The sequence below is a fragment of the Neofelis nebulosa genome, chromosome X, assembly GCF_028018385.1.
Source record: "Neofelis nebulosa isolate mNeoNeb1 chromosome X, mNeoNeb1.pri, whole genome shotgun sequence".
In the NCBI taxonomy this organism is placed as follows: domain Eukaryota; kingdom Metazoa; phylum Chordata; class Mammalia; order Carnivora; family Felidae; genus Neofelis; species Neofelis nebulosa.
The window spans coordinates 55298987-55313581 of record NC_080800.1 but is presented as its reverse complement, the minus strand read 5'-3'; positions in this window follow the sequence as shown (position 1 = coordinate 55313581).

Genomic DNA, 14595 nt, shown 5'->3' with positions numbered 1-14595 from the left:
TTACCATTTAGCCATCCCTCCTCCCAAAACCTCTCCAGTTACTCTCTGTTTGTTTTCCATATTTAAGTCTTTTATGTTTTGTCCTCCTCCCTGTTTTTATATTATTTTTACTTCCCTTCCTTATGTTCATCTGTTTTGTCTCTTAAAGTCCTCATACGAGTGAAGTCATATGACATTTGTCTTTCTCTGACTGTTGAATTTCGCTTAGCATAATACCCTCCACGTAGTTGAAAATGGCAAGATTTCATTCCTTTTGATTGCCAAGTAATACCCCATTGTATATATATACCACATCTTCTTTATCCATTCATCCATCGATAGACATTTGGGCTCTTTCCATACTTTGGCTATTGTTGATAGTGCTGCTATAAACATTCGGGTGAATGTGTGCCTTTGAAATAACACACCTGTATCCCATGGATAAATACCTAGTAGTGCAATTGCTGGGTCATAGGGTAGTTTTATTTATAATTTTTTGAGGAACCTCCATACTCTTTTGCAGAGTGGCTGCACCAGCTTGCATTGCCACAAACAATGCAAAAGAGATCCTCTTTCCCCCATCCACGCCAACATCTGTTGTTGCCTGACTTGTTAATGTTAGCCATTCTGGCAGGTGTAACGTGGTATCTCATGGTGGTTTTGATTTGTGATTCCCTGATGATGAGTGATGTTGAGCACTTTTTCATGTGTCAGTTGGCCATCTGGATATCTTCTCTGGAGAAGTGTCCATTCATGTCTTTTGCCCATTTCTTCACTGAATTCTTTGTTTTTTGGGTGTTGAGTTTGAGAAGTTCTTTGTAGATTTTGGATATTAACCCTTTATCTGACATGTCGTTTGTAAATATCTTCTCCCATTCAGTCGGTTGCCTTTTAGTTTTGCTGATTGTTTCCTTTGCTGTGCAGAAGCTTTTCATTTTGATTAGGTCCCAATAGTTCACTTTGCTTTTGTTTCACTTGCCTCTGGATACATGTTGAGTAAGAAGTTGCTGCAGCCAAGGTCAAAGAGGTTTTTGCCTGCTTTCTCCTCGAGGATTTTGAAGGCTTCCCGTCTTACATTGAGGTCTTTCATCCAGTTTGAGTTTATTTTCATGTATGGTGTAAGAAAGTGGTCCAGGTTCATTCTTCTTCATGTCGCTGTCCCGTTTTCTCAGCACCACTTGCTGAAAAGACTGTCTTTACTCCATTGGATATTCTTTCCTGCTTTGTTAAAGATTAGTTGGCCCTATGTTGGTGGGTCCATTTCCTGGTTCTCTATTCTGTTCCATTGATCTGAGTGTCTGTTCTTGTGCCAGTACCATACTGTCTTGATGATTCCAGCTTTGTAGTATAGCTTGAAGTCTGGGATTGTGATGCCTCCTGCTTTGGTTTTCTTTTTCAAGATTGCTTTTGCTATTCGGGGTCTTTTCTGGTTCCATACAGATTTTAGGATTGTTTGTCCTAGCTCTGTGAAGAATGCTGGTGTTATTTTGATAGGGTTTGCATTGAATATGTAGATTGCTTTGGGTAGTATCAACATTTTAATAATATTTGTTCTTCCTATCCAGGAGCATGGAATCTTTTTCCTTTTTTGTGTGTGTCTTCTTCCATTTCTTTCATAAGCTTTCTATGGTTTTCAAGTGTATACTTTTTTCACCTCTTTGGTTAGATTTATTCCTAGGTATTTTATGGTTTTATTGTAATTGTAAATGTGATCGATTCCTTGAATTCTCTTTCTGTTGTTTCATTGTTTATCGATTAATTTATATGGTGGGTGATTCCACTTTGGGGGCAAAATTGTTTATAATGTTTATATCTTCTTGATGGATAGACCCCTCAATTATGATACAATGCCTTTCTTCATCTCTTGTTACAATTTTGCTTCAAATTTTTAAAAGTTTATTTAGTTTTATTTATTTATTTATTTTGAGAGAGACAGAGACAGCACAAGTGGGGGAACAGCAGAGAGAGAGGGAGACAGAGAATCCCAAGAAGCCTCTGCATTGTCAGCGCAGACCCCAATGCAGGGCTTGATTCCATGAACCGTGAGATCATGACCTGAGCCAAAACCAACAGGCGGGTGCTTAAGTGATTGAGCCACCCAGGATCCCTCAGTCTTTGTTTTAAAATCTAGTATGTCTGTTATAAGTATGGCTACTCTGACTTTCTTTTGACAACCATTAGCATGACAGATTATTCTCCATCCCTTTCAATCTGCAGGCATCTTTAGGTCTAAAATCAGTCTCTTATAGGCAGCATATAGATGGATCTTTTTTTTTTAATTAATTCTCATAACTTATGTCTTTTGATTTGAGCATTTAGTCCATTTATATTCAGAGTGATTATTGAAAGATATTAATTTGTGTCATTGTGTTGCCTGTAGCATTGGTGTTCCTGGTGATGTTCTGTGGTTCTTTCTAGTCTTTGTTGCTTTGGTCTATTTTTCTCCCTTCAAAGAGTCCCTCTTAAAATTTTTTGCAGGGCTTGTTTAGTGATCACGAACTCTTTTACATTTTGTTTGCATTGGAAACCCTTTATTTCTCCTTCTATTCTAAATGATAGTTTGCTGGATAAAAAATTACTGACTGCATATTTTTCGCATTCAGCGAGTTAAATATATCCTGCCACTCCTTTCTGGCCCACCACGTTTCTGTAGACAGATCTGCTGTGAACCTGATATGTTTTCCTTCGTAGGTTCAGGATTTTTTTTTCCCTTACTGCTTTCAGGATTCTTTCTTTGTGCGTTTTGTGAATTTGACTATGATATGTCTTGGCAATGGTCAGCTTTTGATGTATTTAATGAGAGTTCTCTTTGCTTCTTGGATGTTGATGTCTGTGTCCTTCCCTAGATTAGGAAATTTTTCAGCTATAATTTGCTGACATAAACCTTCTGCCTCTTTTTCTCTTTTTATCTTCTGAGACTCCTATGATATGAATGTTATTCCATGTTAATAAGTCACTGAGTTCCCTATGTCTACATTCATAATCCATTACCTTTCTTTCTCTCTCCATTTCAGCTTAATTATTTTCCATAATTTTATCTTTTATATCACTGATTTGCTCCTCTGCTTCACCTATCCTCGCTTTTATGGCTTTCATTTGGGTTTACATCTTCATTGTAGCTTTTTAAATTTCTGCTTTATTACATTTTAGTTTTCTTATCTATGCAGAAAGGCATTCTCTATTGTCTTTCATACTTTTTTCAAGCCCAGCTAGTATAGTATCCTTATAATTGTTATTTTAAATTCTAGTTCAGGGGCGCCTGGGTGGCGCAGTCGGTTAAGCGTCCGACTTCAGCCAGGTCACGATCTCGCGGTCCGTGAGTTCGAGCCCCGCGTCAGGCTCTGGGCTGATGGCTCGGAGCCTGGAGCCTGTTTCCGATTCTGTGTCTCCCTCTCTCTCTGCCCCTCCCCCGTTCATGCTCTGCCTCTCTCTGTCCCAAAAAAAAAATAAAATAAAATAAAATAAATAAAAATAAAAAAAAAATAAAAAAAAAAATTCTAGTTCAGACAGCTTACTTATATCTATATTGATTAAATTCCTGGTCATGAGGTATAGATCCTGTTTTTTTCTTTTGGGTTGAATTTTTCCATCTTGTCATTTTGTCCATAAAAGAAAATTGAACCAAAACAAATAAAAAATACAAAACAAAAAACAAAGAAACAAAACAAAACAAAACAAAACAAAACAAAAAAGAGATCTTGGGTGTGTTTTAGTCTGCTTGTTAAAATAACTAGATCTAATAATAGAAAAAAATAAAATAAAATAAATACACAAAAATTATATATACAAGACACCTATGTCCTATATATAGGACACCTCAATCAGACGATTGAGTGTCTGGTTCTTGATTTGGTTAGGGTCAGGATCTCACTGTGAGTTTGAGCCCCATGTCAGGCTCCATGCTAACAGCATGTAGCCTGCTTAGGATTCTTTCTCTCTTTCTGTCTCTCTCTGTTCCTCTCCCACTCATGCCGTCTCTGTCTCCGTCTCTCAAAATAAATAAACTTAAAATTTAAATAGAAATATAAAAAAATAATAATAATGAATAATAGGAATTGAAAAAATAAGCAAATAAATGAAAAATAATAATAAAAAATAAAGAGTAAAACTAAAAGGAAAATTGATCCCATTTCCCGAAGAACTGAAATTTGCAGCACCCTACAATCAGTAGAATAGCTGCAAGGGAGTTGTTTGTGTTGGTCTTCTGGGGCAGGGTCCTGTTGCACTGATTCTTAAGTGGACTTGCTGTAGTGTAAATGCACCTCTGAGGTAGAGGGGCTGGGCTTGGTGTACATAGATTTGGGCTCCACTAGGTGGTGCTGTTTTGCTCTCTGAAGGCCTTTAGCATTGATGCAAGGGATGAATATGTTAGCACCCCATTATCTAGCCCCAGTTTTCAGAGAACCCTCACAGAGGAGCAAATAGTTACCCCTCTTCTGTCCCCAGTTTTCATCTAACCTTGTATTTGCCCTGCTTGTGTCCAAACATTTGTATCTCAGGCGTGAGACTGAGTTTTGAAACTCCAAATTTTAGAAACTCTTCCAGTTCAGACCTGCACTGTTCCTCTGGAGGAGGGTCTCACCACGCTTTTGCCATTTGTTGGTCATGCAAGGAAAGTGGTTGCATGACTCCAGCAGTTCAAAGTTTATGGCAAAATAGAGAACTAAGTCAGCCCCCCAGCTCATTTCCTGCAGCTAGAGTCCCTGTTTCTATGTCTGGTAGGAGTGCTGCACTTTGGCACCACTCTGGTTTCTTCTTGCAACCCAGGGGATTCTCCATCTTTTCTGTCACTCCTGGGACTCCACCCTGCTTTTCCACCTGAAAATCTTTAAGCCAGGCATGTCTGCCACAGTAGTGGACTTGTAAAAGTTCAGATTTTGTGCTCCGCTGTTTATAATATTTTATAGTAGCTTCCTATAAGCAGGCTCCATCCCTGCCATCATATTCACTTATATCTCCCCCAAGTCAACTCTCTGCACCTCCTAACTTCCAAAACATTTTTGCTTTTCTACTTGTGGACTTGCAGGGTTTCTTTGTTCCTTTACACCTCCAATTGATTTCTTGGGTGTTCAAAGTGATGTGATTACTATCTAGCTGTGTTCCAGGGATGAGACAAGCTTAGGGTTCCCCTTCACTTCTACCATCTTAACTCCTCCTGTGAGGTTAATTTTCTAGTCAATACCTACTTCATATTCCCATCTTCTTTACAGGGAGCAATGTGAAGTCTTGAGTTGACACCATTTGCATTACATTCCACTCTGTGGAACTGCGTCTCTTTCACTTGTTTGGCAGAACCACCAGCAGTGAACTAGTCAGTGAGTCAACCACTTCTAATCTTCCATTTCATCTTTAAACATTATAACTAGAATACAGCCTTGGGCCTCAGATCTAACCACCTTTTCATCTGTTAGATATCATGTAGTCTATTCCTTCATTTTAAAAAAGAACATTTACTAATTATATAAGGAAAATAATCACAATACAGAATACTTGGAGACTGCAGAGAAGACAAAATACCCTAATACAAAATACAAAACAAAACAAAACAAAACACTGGAACATAGGTCACTGTTGATCACTCTGTTCTATTTCATTTCAACATTTTCTCAGCTTGTACATACTTTAAAAAAATAGGGATGCCTGGGTGGCTCAGTTGGTTAAGTATCCAACTTTGGCTCAGGTCATGATCCTGTGGTTCCTGGGTTGGAGCCCCACATTAAGCTCTGTCCTGACAGCTCAGAACCTGGAGCCTACTACGGATTCTGTCTTCCTCTCTCTCTCTCTCTCTTCACCTCCCCTGCTCATGATCTGTTATTCTCTCAAAAATAAACATTAAAAATATATTTAAAAATTGTATGCAAAGAGTTCAGCTAATTATATTATTCTGGATCTTTCACTTTTCCTTCTTTCCATATTGCTTTTTAATACTCCAAACCATCACTTCATTGAAAAACATTGTGACTTTTGAACGTTTAAAAAGAAGGAAAATAACATATTTCACCATACCACCCTAACACGATAACATTATGCTTTTCTTTCTTCCTTTAAAGTAACACCTTATTTAAAGGCAGAACGATTTAATCATAATTGTAACCATACCTTCAGCCCAGTATGAGGGGCTATTGACACTTATTTTATAAATATTTTCCGAGGTTCTAAGAAGTATTCATAATTAATCTACTCTTTAAATATTATACAAGTAATTTAACCACATTTTACAGCATTTTTGAAATTGAGAACATGGATAAAATCTCTTTAATTCAACTCTCAAAACAAAAACACTTTTAGCAACTTGAAATACATCATTCCAGTATTTTTTCTATGCTTGTTTTTATACACTTGTAATTATATTGTTGATCCAGCTTTGCATTCTGCTTTTTGCTTAATATCACAACTCAAACATATCCACATTCTACATAGATTTTATTCTTCTACTTTCTTAAAAAAGCAATATGACCGTATAGCAGGGAATTTAGAAAACAGGAGGAAAAACAAGAACAGATCTTTTCAAATATTCTTACCCCACTTGGCCACCATTGGCCATTCAATTTCTCTTTAGATTTTATATAAAATGTTATGTATATTTAAATATGTTTATATATTTTTTTTAATTTTTATTGAAGTATAACTAAGATACAGTGCTATATTAGTTGCAGGTGTACAGAATGACGATTTAACAATTCTTTATTTTCAGTTAATAGTTTTTAATTATTTTATTTTATTTTATTTTATTTTAATTCCATTGTAGTGAACATACAATGTTATATTACTTTCAGGTGTACAATATAGTGATTCAAAAATTCCATATATTGTTCAGTGCTCATCAAGGTAAGTGTACTTTTAATCCTATTCATTTACTTTACCCATCCTCCATGCAGATTCCCTATTCACTATGTTTGTTGTCTATAGTTAAGCGTCCGTTTCTTTGGTTCGTCTCTCTCTATTTTGGTTGCTTGTTTTATTTCTTAAATTCCACATATGATTGAATCACATGACATTTGTTTTTCTGACTTATTTTTTTTAGCACTATACTCTTTATATCCACCCATGGTGTAGCAAATGGCAATATTTCATTCTTTTTTATGGCTGAATGATTTTCCATTGTATAAATATACCTATCTTCTTTATCCATTAATCTATCAATGGACACCTTGCTTCATCCCTTCATCCATTGAACACAGCTAGATAATGATAAAATAATTCTGAATACCCAAGAAATTGAACTGAGGACTGAGAGAACAAACTGCACAACGAGAGACAGAGAAGAGGCCACACTGAGGAAGGTAGGAAGTAGGGAGAAGTGGTTTGGGGGAGGAATGGATCTCAGGTACTGTGGAGGGGAGGGAGCCATGGTCATAAGGGAAGGCAAGAGAGAGAGAGGAGAGCACATGGATATGCATAAGGAGAACACTTCCCCAATGCCATTGGCTGGGGAAAATAGAGGGGCTTGTTTTCATGAGTTTTTGCAACCAGTGGGGCTCAAAGACTGAAGTTTTAGAGGTCTCCAGGATTGGCTGGAATACAGAACCTTAAGATGCCTCCCTACACCTGGAAAAGAGGCAGGCAAATGACCCTGGAGCAGACTGCACAATCTGAGGATTGCCTAAGGCACATAGGGAGAGACAGTTGGAGCTCATGTTTGAGAGGTAGTATTACCTCTCTGGGGGCAAGACAGTCAGAAGCCATTTCACTTCCCACAAAGAGACAACTGATGAAGGTGGCTAACCTAGACACTGTTTAATGTGCTTTGCTCCAAATCCCACTCCCCTACACTCTGACACAACTGCCCTTTTTAATCATAACTGCATCAGTTCCACCAGGGTGAGACCGTTTTCTGAGGACCAGCATAGGTCCCAGCCACAACAGATCACTGAAGTTTGGAATTTTAAAAATCAGCAGGCCTTGCTGGGTTAGAGCCTACGGTGCACTGCACTGTTCTAGGCAGGCCACTGACCCAGAGACAGTGTGAAAACAGTGATCTGACAAATACCTGTGACACATGAGGGGAAGATTTTTGTTCCTCTGTAAGTGCTTCACTGGCAGCAAATAGAATGAACTCCCCTCTATAGGGACAAAGGAAAAGACTGGTGCTATTTTCCTCCCCTGCCCCTCAGGATAAACCAACATCAGCAACAGTGCAGGGCCAACACTGATGGTCTAACTTGTTTACACCAAGTTCTGGCCCCTGCACTCTGCTGGTATTGCTTTTCTTGAGCAAATGTGTTTAAGGACCAGCACAGCAAAGACCTTCCCCAGAAAACTGGCACAAACCTCCACAGGCACCTCATCTACTGATCATAGAGTTCTGCAAAGCTTCAGCTCTAGTGGAAATAGGATAAGGTCTCTTTTAACAAGCAAAACAGAGCACACCTAGTTAAAACTCACCACATTCTGGCCAAAGCCCAAACACTCCATACTTCAAGCAAGGAGACATCTGCATAAGACTGACTTGAGGGATAGAGCAGCCAAAACACAGGAGCAGAATTCATGCAGTGGCATACACCAGAGACACTTCCTGAGACAGTAAGCCCTGGACATTATATGATCTCTTCTTCATAAAGCCATTACTCTCAGGAGCATGTAACATAACAGGTTTCTCTAACAAAGAGAAGAATACAGAGACCTAGACAAAATGCCAGGATGGAGGAATTCATCCCCCAAAAAAGAACAAGTTCATTGCCAGAGATCTAATCAAAGCAGATATAAGTAATATGAGTTATACAGAAGATAAAGCAACAATCAGAAAGGTAGTAGCCAGGCTAAAAAAAAAAAAACAGACTGAAATGAAAAGTACAATAACCGAGATTTGAAACTGACACGTTGTAATGACCACAAGGATTGATGAAACAGAGGAACAAATAAGTCATATAGAAGATAGAAAATAATGAAGCTTAAGAAACAAAAGAAAGACAAATTTTGTATCATTAAAGTAGACTAAGGGAACTCAGTAACTCCATGTTACATAATAACATTTGTATCTTAGGAGTCCCAGAGGAAGAGAGAGAAAAGGGGCAGAAGGCTTAATTAAGGAAATTGTAGCTGAAAATTTCCCTAGTCTGGGGAAGGAAATAGACATCCAGATCCAGGAGGCAAAGCCTTAAATATGAGACAGGAAACTATAAAAATCCTAGAGAAGAACACAGGCAGTAGTTTCTTTGACATCAGTCTTTGAAACTTTTTACTAGATATGTCTCCTGAGGCAAGGAAAACAGCAAATATAAACTATTGGTACTTCATCAAGATAAAAAGCTTCTGCACAGTGAAGAAAGCAAACAGGAAAATTAAAATGCAACATTCAGAATGAGAGAACATATTTGCAAATGACATATCTGATAAAGGATTAGTATCCAAAATAAGGAACTTATCAAACTCAAAACCCAAACAGGAAATAATCCATATAAAACATGGGCAGAAGACACGAATAGATATTTAACAAAGAAGACATCTAGATTGCTAACAGACACATGAAAATATGCTCAACATCACTCATCATCAGGGAAATATATGTCAAAACTACAATGAAATATCTCCTCACAACAGTCAGAATGGTAAAATTAACAACACAGGAAACAGCAGTTGTTATTGAGGATGTGGAGAAAGGGGGACTCTCTTATACTGTTGTTGGAAATGCAAACTGGTACAGCCACTCCAGAAAACAGCATGGAGGATATTTTAAAAATTTAAAAATAGAAAGGCCCTACAATCCAGCATTTGCACTACTAGTTATTTACCCAAAGGTTACAAAAATACTGATTGGAAGGGGCACATGCACCCCAACGTTTATAAGAAGCATTATCAACAGTATACAAATTATGGAAAGAACCCAAATGCCCATTGACTGATGAATTCATAAAGAAATGTGTCATTCTATAGTTTTCAGAGTACAGATGTTTTACTCCTTAGTTATGTTTATTCCTCAGTATCTTATGGTTTTTGTTGCAATTGTAAATGGGATAGATTCCTTGATTCCTCTTTCTGTTACTTCATAATTGGTGTATAGATATGCAACTGATTTCTGTATGTTGATTTGATATCCTGTGTCTTTGCTAAATTCTTGTATCAGTTCTAACAATTTTTTTGGTGTAGTCTTTCAGGTTTTCCATGTAGCATATCATGTCATCCGTGAAGAGTGGAAATTTTACTTCCTCTTTGCCAATTCATATGCCTTTTATTTATTTTTCTTGTCTGATTGCTTAAGGTAGAACTTCCAGTACTATGTTAAATAACAATGTTGAGAGTGGACATCACTGTTGTATTACTAATCTCAGGGGGAAAGCTCTCGATTTTTCCAGTTGAGGATATTAGTTCTGGGTCTTTTGTATATGGCCTTTATAATGTCGAGGTATGTTCCTTTTATCCCTACTTTCTTGAGAGTTTTTATTCAAGAAAGGATGCTGTATTTTGTCAAATGCATTTCCTGCATCTATTTAGAGGATCATAAGGTTCTTATCCTTTATCTTATTCATGAGGTATATCACGTTGATTGATTTGTAGATATTGAACCACCTCTGTACCCCAGGTATAAATCCCACTTGATCATGATAAATAATTTTTTTTATTTGTTGTTGGATTCAATTTGCTAATATCTTGTTGGAAAACTTTACATACATGTTCATCAGGGAAATTAATCTGTATTTTTCCTTTTTAGTGGGGGTATCCGTGTTGTTTTAGAATCAAGGCAATGCTTACTTCATAGAATGAGTTTGAATTTCCCATTCCATTTCTTTTCTTTGGAAGAGTTTCGAAAGGATAGGTATTAACTCTACTTTAAATGTTTGTTAAAATTCCCCTGGGAAGCCAACTGGCCCTGGAATGTTATTTGTTGGGAGATTTTAGATTAAATATTCAATTTCTTTACTGCTTATGGGTCTGCTCAAATTTCCTATTTCTTCCTGTTTCAATTTTTGTCATTTATATGTTTCTAGGAATTTATCCATTTCTTCCTGATTGCCCACTTTCATGGCATATAATTGTTCATAATATTCTATTATTATTTGTATTTCTACAATGTTGGTTGTGATGTCTCCTCTTTCATTTATGATTTTATTTATTTGGGTCCTTTCTACTTTCTTTTTTTTTTACGTTTTATTTATTTTTGAGACAGAGAGAGACAGAGCATGAATGGGGGAGGGCAGAGAGAGAGGGAGACACAGAATCGGAAGCAGGCTCCAGGCTCTGAGCCATCAGCCCAGAGCCCGACGCAGGGCTTGAACTCACGGACTGCGAGATCGTGACCTGAGCTGAAGTCGGCCGCTTAACCGACTGAGCCACCCAGGCACCCCAGGTCCTTTCTACTTTCTTTTTGGTGAGCCTGGATAGAAGTTTATCAATTTTTTTTTAATTCTTTCAAATAACCAACTCCTAGTGTCATTGATCTCTCTTACTGTTTTTTTTTCTTCTTTATTTCAACATCATTGATTTCTGCTTTAATCTTTATTATTTTACTTCTTTTGCTTGTTTTATGCTTTATATGCTGTTCTTTTCTAGTTCCTTTAAGTGTAAGGTTACGTTGTGTATTTAAGACATTTTTTTTCCTTCTTTAGGAAGACCTCAATTGCTATCTACTTCCTTCTTTTGACTGCCTTTGCTACATCCCAAAATTTTGCACTAGGGTGTTTTCCTTTTCATTGGCTTTCATGTAATTTTTAATTTCTGTTTAATTTCTTTGGTAAACCATTCATTCTTTAGTAGGATGTTCTTTAACCTCCAAGTATTTCTGGTTTTTCCAAATGTTTTCTTGTGGTTGATTTCATGTTTCATAGTATTGTGATCTTAAAATATGCATGGTTTTATCTCAATCTTTTTGTACCTGTTGAGAGATGATTTATGATCCAATATGTTATATATTCTGGAGAATGTTCCATGTGTACTTGAGAAGAATGTCTATTCTGCTGCTTTATAATGAAATCTTCTGAATATATCTGTTAAGTCCATCTGGTCCAGTGTGTTATTTTAATCCATTGTTTCCTTGTTAATTTTCTGCTTGGATGATTTGTTCATTGTTGTAAGGCCGGTGTTAAAGTACCCTACTATTATCTTATTATTATCATTGAGATTATTTATGTTTGTGATTAACTTATTTATATATTTAGGGAATTCCATGTTGGGATCATAAGAATTTACAATTGTTAGATCTTGAGGGATAGACTCCTCAATTATGATATAATGCTCTTCTTCAACTCTTCTTACAGTCTTATTTTAAAATCTAGTTTGTGTGTATAAGTATGGCTAATAAGGCTTTCTTTTTGCATCCATTACCATGATAGATGTTATCCTTCCCCTCACTTTCAATCTGCAGGTGTCTTCATGTCTCAAATGAGTCTCCTGTAGGCAGCATATAGATGGATCTTATTTTTTAATCCATTATGATACCTTATGTCTTTTGATTGGAGCATTTAGTCCATTTACATTCAAAGTAATTATTGAAAGGTATGAATTTAGTGCCATTGTGTTGCCTGTAGAGTTAGTGTTTCTGGTGGTGTTCTATGATCCTTTCTAGTCTTTGTTGCTTTTGGTCTTTTTTTTCCTCCACTCATAGAGTCCCCCTTCAAGTTCCTTGCAGGGCTAGTTTAGTGGTCACAAACTCTTAGTTTTTGCTTTCCTGAGAAACTCTTATCTCTCCCACTCTTCTGAATAGTATCGTTGCTGGATAAAGAATTATTGGTGCATAATTTTCCCATTCAGCAATTTGAACACATCCTTGGCACTCCATTCAGGCCTGCCAAGTTTCTGTGAACAGATTTCTGCCTACCTGATCTTTCTCCCCTTGTCTGTTAAGGACTTTTATTACCTTCCTAATTTCATGATTCTTCCATTTTATGTAGTATTTTGTGAATTTAACTATGATATTCTTTGGTGATGGTAGGCTCTTATTGAATTTAATGGGAGTTTCTGTGTTTGTTAGATTTTGTTGTCTGTGTCCTTCCCCAGATTAGGGAATTTTTCAGCTATAATTTGCTCAAGTAAACATCTTCTGCCCCCTTTTTTTTTCTCTCTTCATCTTCCATGAGTCCTATGATATGAATGTTATTCCTCTTTAACAACTCACTGAGTTCTCTATGTCTTGTATCATGATCTTCTGCCTTTGTTTCCCTCTTCTTTTCAGTTTCATTATTTTACATAATTTTATCTTCTATATGACTGATTCACTATTCTGCTTTGTCTATCTTTGCCATCATGGTATCCATTTGAGAATGTATCTCAGTAATAGAATTTTTACTTCCTGTCTGGTTAGATTTTGGTTCCTTTATCTCTGTAGAAAGGTATTCTTTTTGTCTTCTATGCTTTTTCAACCTGAACTAGTATTCTTTTTTCTTTTTGATTTAACTTTATTTTTTTTAATTTTTTTTAAATTTACATCCAAATTAGTTAGCATATAGTGAAGCAGTGATTTCAGGAGTAGATTTCTTAATGGCCCTTACCCATTTAGCCCATCCCAGTTCCCACAACCCTTCCAGCAACCCTAAGTTTGTTCTCCATATTTGTGAGTCTATTTTGTTTTGTCCCCCTCCCTGTTTTATATTATTTTTGTTTCCCTTCCCTTATGTTCATCCGTTTTGTCTCTGAAAGTCCTCATATGAGTGAAGTCATAGGACACTTGTCTTTCACTGACTAATTTCACATAGCATAATACCCTCCAGTTCGATCCACATAGTTGCAAATGCCAAGATTTCATTCCTTTTGATTTTCGAATAATACTCCGTTGTGTGTGTGTGTATATATATATATATATATATATATATATATATATATCACATTTTCTTTATCCATTCATCCATTGGTAGATATTTGGGCTCTTTCCATACTTGGGTTATTGTTGATAGTGCAGCTATAAATATGGGGGTGCATGTGTCCCTTTGAAACAGCACACCTGTATTCTGTGGATAAATGTCAGGTAGTGCAATTGCTGGGTCGTAGGGTAGTTCTATTATTAGTATTTTGAGGAACCTCCATACTGTTTTCCAGAGTGGCTGCACCAGCTTGCATTGCCACAAACAATGCAAAAGAGATCCTCTTTCTCCCCATCCTCGCCAACATCTGTTGTTGCCTGAGTTGTTAATGTTAGCCATTCTGACAGGTGTGAGGTGATATCTCATTGTGGTTCTGATTTGTATTTCCCTGATGATGAGTGATGGTGAGCACTTTTTCATGTGTCAGTTGGCCATCTGGATATCTTCTCTGGAGAAGTGTCTATTCATGTCTTTTGCCCATTTCTTCCCTGGATTCTTTGTTTTTTGGGTGTTGAGTTTGAGAAGTTCTTTGTAGATTTTGTATACTAACCCTGTATCTGATATGTCGTTTGCAAATATCTTCTCGCATTCTGTCGGATGCCTTTTAGTTTTGCTGATTGTTTCCTTTGCTGTGCAGAAGCTTTTTATTTCATGAGGTCCCAGTAGGTCATTTTTGCTTTCGTTTCCCTTGCCTCTGGAGACATGTTGGGTAAGAAGTTGCTGCGGCCAAGATCAAAGAGGTTTTTGCCTGTTTTCTCCTCAAGGATTTGGATTGCTTCCTGTCTTACATTGAGGTCTTTCATCCAGTTTGAGTTTATTTTTGTGTATGGTGTTAGAAAGCAGTCCAGGTTTATTCTTCTGCATATCGCTGTCCTGTTTTCCCAGC